This window comes from Lactuca sativa, chromosome 5 (genome assembly GCF_002870075.4).
Source record: "Lactuca sativa cultivar Salinas chromosome 5, Lsat_Salinas_v11, whole genome shotgun sequence".
Classification (NCBI taxonomy): Eukaryota; Viridiplantae; Streptophyta; class Magnoliopsida; order Asterales; family Asteraceae; genus Lactuca; species Lactuca sativa.
In genome coordinates this window covers 276,478,305-276,486,533 of record NC_056627.2, presented here as the reverse complement: position 1 = coordinate 276,486,533, position 8,229 = coordinate 276,478,305, and the positions used below count along the sequence as shown (strand labels likewise).

The following is an 8,229-nucleotide window of genomic DNA, read 5'->3' as shown; positions in this document are numbered from 1 at the left end:
TGAAGTATGATATTAGTTTTAGTATGGGATAGATATTTTAGAAACTTGTAATAGATAAATGTAATTGACATTTGATAATTATATAATGGAGATTTATATATAAGTATTGTTTACTATCTTTTGTTAATTGTTTATTTTGTGTTTCAACTTTGCATGTTTTACTTCCAGAATAATTGGATTATTCAAATTATGCACAGCCGATCATACTTTGGAAGTAAGTAGTGAATTAAGACTATCATGAACTAGCTTGTAGATTGTCTAAGTGTTTAGACATAGCAATGGTTTGCTATAACGTTCATGAGTACTTATGAAATGGGGATTTGAGTATCGAATTAAACCCACACTCATTTAAATTACGTCATGGAATTTATCCCAAGGGTTAAAAGTGATATCTTGGGCCCCTCGATGATTTGGTGTTGACTTATGTGTCGGGGCCGGTCAGTACTGAAATGATGTGTTCAATTAAGTTCTTCGTCATGCAAATTAGAAATCGGGAAACAAACTGTTGGACAATGAGAATGATTCTGTTCCATGTCTTTGTCTACATGATATCTTGCAGAACGGAAGATTATATGATCCCCTATCTTAAGGACACACGATTGACTAGGTCATAGTTCGACAACGCCTTTTGAAAGCTATGATTGTTGGTCAAATTTTGAAGTCATACTTGCAATTGTAGTTATTAGACCCATCCAAGTGGGAGACTGTTGGATTAGGTGTCTAAGCCCATAACTTTAATTGGTATGTATTTGATTTGATAGTAGTATGGTCCTTTTGAGTTGCTTTCACCCTAGCAACTTGACAGGGATGACTTTTGGAGAGAGATGTTGAACTTATTATTTGGAATAATAAATTTATTTATTAATGTATTATGAAAATAATATATTAATTAGAAATCATGGTATTTAATTAGTATTTAATCAGAAATTAATTTGGAATTTATTTTGGGATTAAAGGAACTGATTAAAAGAACATGGGCTATTTTGCATATCATTGATAGTTGTGAAACTGGGCTGATGGACTCCTTAATTAGGAGTGGACAAAATTTTATAGGAAGGCCTTATAGATTTCGTCCAAGGCTTCTTAGTGGGAGATCCATGGGCTGCTTGAGCCTTAAGCAGGAAATTAGGGTTTCCTCCAGAAACCATAGCAGCCCTCGGCTATATAAGGAACCCTTAGGCTTAGGATTTTCGGCCAATACTTGCTTCTAGAGAACCTTAGACGAAATTTTAAGAGCTTCCTCCTCTGTCCTTCTCATCTTCTTGCTAGTGGTGATTGTGAGCCATTAAAGGTGCAACATTTGAGGCACTAAGCTTTCAAGAGTCAAAGATCTACAATGAGTTCTTGTTATTACTACATAACAAGAAAGGTAAACTCAAAACCCTTTTTGTTATATGATTTTTGAAAATTGTATGATAGATCTAGGGTTTATTGCTTTGGTATTCAATTGTATGTTCAACTAGTGAAAAACTTTGATCCAAATCAATTAGTCATACCGGGTGGCAGCATAGGCCGATAGGACAAAGAGGTATCCTAATTCCTATATTGACATACTAATGTGTGTGCGTAAAATAGAACATGATTTACGAACACAATGCACACATGAATGACACCATAACAATATTGATGGTTCTTACATTTTCATGACAATTAATCTTGAGTAGGAAGCTAAATTCACATATAAACATAGATAGAAGTTAACAAAACTAAAACTTGGTCAAACACGGTGAACTCATATCAAATCGAGCACATCCAAGTGATAAATGACAAAACTATACGACATGTATGTTCCTAAATTCCCACTAAAGCATTCATATCCAATAATTTGAAGCACGATACATGAATCCAACAAAATCATAATTTTGACTTTTATCAAGAACACAAAATCAGAATTAGATGTGCACTTGGATTTAACTGTTGATGCTCAACATTTTATTGTAATCCAAGGGTGGTGCTCATATGGGTCACGTGCAGTGGTTGCTTTCACCAAAAGCTAAGGCGTGGGTTGTGTTTGTTTATAATAGCAACAGAAAGAGGAAACTGTTAGTGAATGGTGTTGGATCGAAAGGTTGGTTGACGATACAGGGGCAAAGAGGTCGATGGTGCATGTGTACTCCGTGGTGGTTGACGGTGGTAGAAGTCGTGGGGTTTAACCGACGTTTAAGGGTAGTCAGCGACATCAGTAGATAGGTTTAGGGAGGGACGAAGGAGGTGTCCGGCAGGTGGGTTGTTGTCGGTGTGAGGTCGCAGGTGGGGGGGGGGGGCAAAGGTCATTCTCATCGGAGATGGAGAAGGAGGACGTCTTATGCACTCTGAACACTCGTCAAAGCTGTCCTATGTGGTAGAGATGTTTCTCTACAAATTAATGTTTCGATTAACTCTCATAAACATTAGTGTTTAATGGCAAGTAATATCATTCTTGTTGTACATGCACCTTATCGTGGTTTCGCTTAGTAAGGGCAATGCATCTTAAGAACTTTGTCCTCCACTTAGGTTTACTTGTTACTGGTTTCCTCCAATTAAGTTTAGTGGTTTCCTCCAATTAAGTTTAGCAATACAAGAAATGAGGGGGACTATTTTAGCAGTTAGTGGTGCCTAGTACGATTAACTATAACATGAGAAACATTGATGATGGCAACGATCGTTCAATGACCAAATTAAAATTCTTCATTCTTGCATAATCTAAAAGTCTTGTGACAACAAGTTCTGAAGCAAATCATGAAGCCTATTATATATTTAATGGAAAGATGATGATTGATGATGAAAAAACATGTCGTGGAAGAGGATTGGAGTTTTAATTTTTCTTTTTCAATATAAAATAAACAAAGCTAAAAAGAATTATAAAAACATAAAAGTCGTTTTATATGGATATGGATGAATATAAATGTGGGATCAATTAAGAAAATGCACCTATAGAAACCATTTGTATCATAAAAAAAAAAAAAGTAATGTGATTTTGATCAACCATAAAAACCAACTTTTATAATTTTGTCTAGAGTCAATCACCAAATCAAGTTTTTGTAATCAAGAAAACATTTTGGCCCAATAATAGACACATTAGCTACAGGTGCCCATTAGGCCCAGTCCAAAAACTTTTCTATGGAATAAACCGGTCATGGACCACAATGTACAACAACAGGTCTACACCTCAATGTCCAAGAAAAGTCTTTGATTTTTCAAAACCACCGGTCCAAAACAAGTCCCAGGTATCAGTCCAACATCAGACAGACTCCACCTTCCCCAACTTTCATTTCTTTCCGTTAACTTCATTTTCATGCTTCCCTTTTGTAAATCATTTTTTTTTAACTATATCTATAAAATGAATTTAATATTTTTAAATAAAAGTATACTATTCTAGATATATAAGTATTTGTTTTGTACAGAATTGGTTATGACAAAATGAATAAATAAAACCCTTTTTACATATAAAAAGTTACTTAAAGCTATATAAAAGTTACTCGCTTATAAAAATCTCATTTGAATATGGGTACATACTAGTTTTATTTGTAGGGATTACTTTATCACTTTTATTATTTAGTGCACGAAAAGATCGAAAAGAAACTTGAAAAAACAGAAAAAAAATAAAACCTGAAGCCAACCGGACCGAAAAAGGCCAAAACTGGTCCTAAAAAAACAGGGCCAAAAAAAGGCCGCCAGAGACCAGTCTCAAAAAGACAGGACCATTTCAAGACCGATTTTAAACTGTCAATGTGCAATTGTTCATTAGCTGCCACCGGCCCTTTAACAAACTCAACATTATTTCATTTTTATTTTTTTAATTTTTATAGAATCAATAAACTATTTTCGCCATGCTAAAATCCCAAAAATATTCGTAACTTGCTATGGCTATTACAGGACAATTACTGGTTCTTTATTTCCAAAAGGGCCATGTATAGACCCTTCAGGCCCAACTTGTACTAATTAATTGGATATTTCTTATTGATCCATACTTTTTTTTTTATATTGAGCTTTCTTCTTAAACAAGTAACCTTTCGGAGCAACGACAAAAGATCTACCTCAAAATTCCAATAGCTTTCTATGGAAGCCTAAACTTTTAAAACCATGCCTGAGACGTTTGCCCTGATGGGATGAAGAAGATGAAGTCATATGTGGGTCTCGTATGGATATGGTGTGAATTCTATACGGATTGTACATCTCATGTGCTCATACATTAAAGATAATTAGTTTAGTGGGTTTAATCATATATATATATATATATATATATATATATATATATATATATATATATATATATATATATATATATATATATATATATATATATATATTAAAATTCTCCTGGCTTATCTACAGTAAACTTAGGTTTTTTTTGGTAGATTTCGTCATTCATTTGTGTTGGGCAGTTTATGTCATTTTCTCCATTCTTTGTACATACGTGTTCTCATTCTCAATCCACCGCTTCAGCTGTCCAATGGTTTTGCTCCAGCGAGGTCACTGCTTCTCCTTTGCTTAAGTTAGTCCACCGCCTCAACTACCACCGCTTCTTCCACTAAGACGAACCTTGAACCCACAAAAATCCAATATCGTCAGAACCTCTTAAAATCTCACCGATGCTCCCTCTTCTTCTTCCACCCCATTGCCTTGCTCTCTCGCCAAAGATCGTCTGATCGAGTAGCAACGAAAGATGCTACTGCAGAGCTGGTGACGTCGACGACAAACCTTCTCCTTTTCTACATGGATTGAAGCTTCCATCTTCGATTGGAGAACATTCGGCGCCTTCGTTTCTGTTTCAGCTTAGAAAATCGATTCCCCTCCTCCTCCGTCGTTTTCCTATTCCAGGTTTGGTGAGGAAAATCCCTAGCTTGGTTAATCTCCCGGTTCGCCATCTACCTTCCATCCTTTTTTTCTGTTTCCGTGTACTGCCATCTGTTGGGAATGGAAGATAGAAGCATATGTATATGCCTTTGACTCAACCGCCATCTGTCAAACGGATTTACAGACCCAATTCTTATCCAGGTATTAATAGCCCTAGAAAAGATGTATATGCCTGAATTAGCCTACTGATTTAGAGACCAATTCTTATCCTCACTTTACAGTTCCATGTTTAGTTTAGCCATATAAGGGATATGCTTTTCAACCCATGTCTTTTAATTATGTATGATTCACAAAGTGCATATATTGTCATTAAAGAACTTATTGTGATTTTGGTGTGGATGCGAGGTGGTAATGGAGGCGGGTGAATGATGGCTTGATTGGAGAAATAAGGGAGGTGGTTGACGGTTGTTTTAAGTGGGAATGATGGAGAAGTGCTGGTCAGGAGTGGGGGTGATGATGGATTAACGTGTTGTTTTCGTTGAAGGATGTTCATCGGGGTTATTTTAACTTTACCTTGGTAATTCATGAAGCTATTCCGATTCCCAGGTGACGAATGTTCATCCCTATTTCTATATGCTTTCAATTTCATGTTTGTTTAAGTGTGTTCTTAATTTTAATTTATTTGTTCGAATATAAGAATGGGCAAGTAATTTGATTGAAGGGTTTGCTTTCATATGATGGTTGTAATTAGGGGTTTCCTTACTGAACATCCAATTAGGATTAAATCTAATTAGAGTTAATTTTCCAGTTTTTTATTATTAAATCTACCTTTTTTATGTGATAAAACAAGAAAGTCTTCAATTTTGACCAATCTGGCTAACTTCATTGTTCAGTTTTGTGATGCAGACAACAGTTGAAGGAAGCATGATGTTGGGCATCATGGAGCGGAATGGCGTCAACACCACTTTCATCCTCAACCGTCAGATGTGTGACAAAAAAGCCCTTTTGTTCATTGTAGTTACACACCAGAATGTCATTGCTCTTGCACAAGAATGCCATTCACACTTGGAAATATGTGACATTTACTAAGTTTTTTTTGTAATTTGATAATATGCAAAAGGGTACTATTGATTTCACCTTCAAATCAAGAAGCAATTATGCTGTTTTTTGTGACTACCATTTATATAAAATAATATATTAATCAGACCATAATTACCATAATACCCTTTTGCATATTATCAAATTACAAAAAAAAACTGTATAGTTCCAAGCATGTCCATAGGCATGTTACTGTTATCATGTTATCAGATTCAGAATCACTACCCTGTTAAAAAAATCTCAAGAAAACCAAATTAAGGAAATTCAGAAAACAAACAATTTTTTTTTCACAGACTAATTTATTTATTAATATTACCTCAGGGTTTCCATGGCAGACAAGTACAATCCGATTACTAGCTTTCCTTCCTGCAGAGCTTCCAGAAGCAATAGGGGAGCTTGGAGTTTGATTTAATCTGTTAAGACATAAATATGGAGATCCACCTTCAGGTTGTGGGACAAAATCTAGCACACTTACACCACAGTTGCTTTGAAGTAAAATTCTGAAGTACTCTGTTCCTAAACCTGAACAAATTTTTTTACCACCATGAACAAGTGACTATGATTTAGCATTTTCAGCCATTAGCTTGGAAAGGAAGAACTTCAATTTTGAAGCTTTTTGCGGTTTTCTTTCTTCAGATCGACCTTTCATTTTTTTTCCCTTTCTCTTCTTATCATTTGTTCTTTACCAAGTTATTCTTAAGCGCATCCGACACCTATATATTATTGTTTCTGTATCATAGCAGGTTAAAGACCACCTTACTTGACAATCGTTGACTTTGCTAACTGGAAGTGCTTTGAAACGACAATCAGGTAAGAAGCTTTTTTATTTTGTATGTATCTTTCTTAAATAGAATTGCTTGGCTCTGTATCTCCATTTTCTCTTTACCTTTCCGTGACTCATTTGTTTTGTTTGTGCTAATTTTAATAAGTTTTTTGATATAAAGATTAAAGAGTTTTTTTTAGCTTCAAACTGGAATTAAACAAAAACATATGAGTTTTTCTACAGATTTTCAGATTGCCACTGTTTGTGGAGATGGTAGTGACATTGAAAGAAGACTGCTTCTTTTTCCATAACAGTTAGGCCTAGGTGATGTATTGTTGCAAAATGGTACTTCAAATTGTTCGATGAAATGTCGGAATTAAGACCTACGTATTTTTCAATCAATGTGTGCTTATTGTAGTGAAGCCATATGGTATGAGAGAACTTCTGTTTAATGTTTAAATACAAATGCAAAGAGGCAAACATTACTTACTTAAAATAACAACATTTTATGGTTTTTTCGTATCATGTTGATTCCTACATTTAATAAAAATAATGTTTTTCCGCCGCACCCAACCCCATCTCATCCGTAGGCACCAGACAGTTTAATAAATGTGTAACAATTACATTAAAATCTATCATCCCACTTTCAATTTTCTATAACATATAGGTATGTTCCTTGGTAAAATTGTTTTTATTTTTATGGGTAGGAACAGACGGGAGCTGCCAGATCTGACCTAATGTTTGAGAACAAAGAACATACCTATTAGTTAACATAGGTCTTCTTTACGTGTAAATATTGAAACCGTCTAACCCCTGTGTAGCGGGGGACACCACTCTAGTTTACATTAACTTCATTTTAATCAATAAATGAGCTTTAACTAATCAGACAATTATTAATTGTCATTTAATAAGTTAGCTACTATTAAGATATAATGGTAATTTTTCACCATTTACTATTTTACTACATGTGAATTTTTTTAATGGCAAATACAATATGTTTTTTAAACTATTCCTAAATCCATATATATCTCGAATGAGACTTGAACCCTTAACCTCAAAAAGAAAGGCACAAGATTTGATATCACTGGGTTACAAGACTTTTGGTTTTTTTTGTTAAAAATGTATATTCGAAGGACTTGAATTCTTCTAGTATACAACGGATTTCAAATTTATGAATTTTATTTTTCATAATATAATGTTGGAAACATTATGATGAGTTCTGAGAAATTGATGTTGTAAGTCAAACCTAAATAATAATTCTTGATCACCAAGGTACATGTAAGGTAAGAACGCAAAAAGAAACATGACAAGAATAGGAAGAAAAAAAATGGTATAATGGACAAACGTTTTTTTTGTAGGAAAATTGTTTGTTCACCAACCTTTACATAGAAATGAGAATGAAAACTAAATACAATTACTTCTAATTAACCTTTATTTATACCGAACGGAATTCGACTCTTAAACAATGGCGGAGCAATGACGAAATGTCATGGGTAGCACACGTAAATTTACGACGTAGCATACCGAAAACATTACACTACACCACAAAATATTATAAAAAAAAATCACTGCGTCTGAAAATTGAAGGTACC

The 8,229-nt window shown here is 34.4% G+C and overlaps 1 long non-coding RNA gene across 4 annotated transcripts; it reads left to right on the top strand.

The window, feature by feature from the left end:
• Positions 1-4,274: 4,274 nt before the first annotated feature.
• LOC111893375 (uncharacterized) lies at positions 4,275-7,205 on the top strand. Of its 4 annotated transcripts, none has more exons than XR_002850861.3 (3): positions 4,333-5,382; positions 5,670-6,684; positions 6,881-7,205. It is a non-coding gene; the product is annotated as an uncharacterized LOC111893375 (long non-coding RNA). The 4 variants fall into 4 exon arrangements; XR_002850862.3 differs by having other exon boundaries at positions 4,346-4,977; positions 5,194-5,382; positions 5,670-7,205; XR_002850860.3 differs by having other exon boundaries at positions 4,347-4,977; positions 5,182-5,382; positions 5,670-7,205.
• Positions 7,206-8,229: the final 1,024 nt, after the last annotated feature.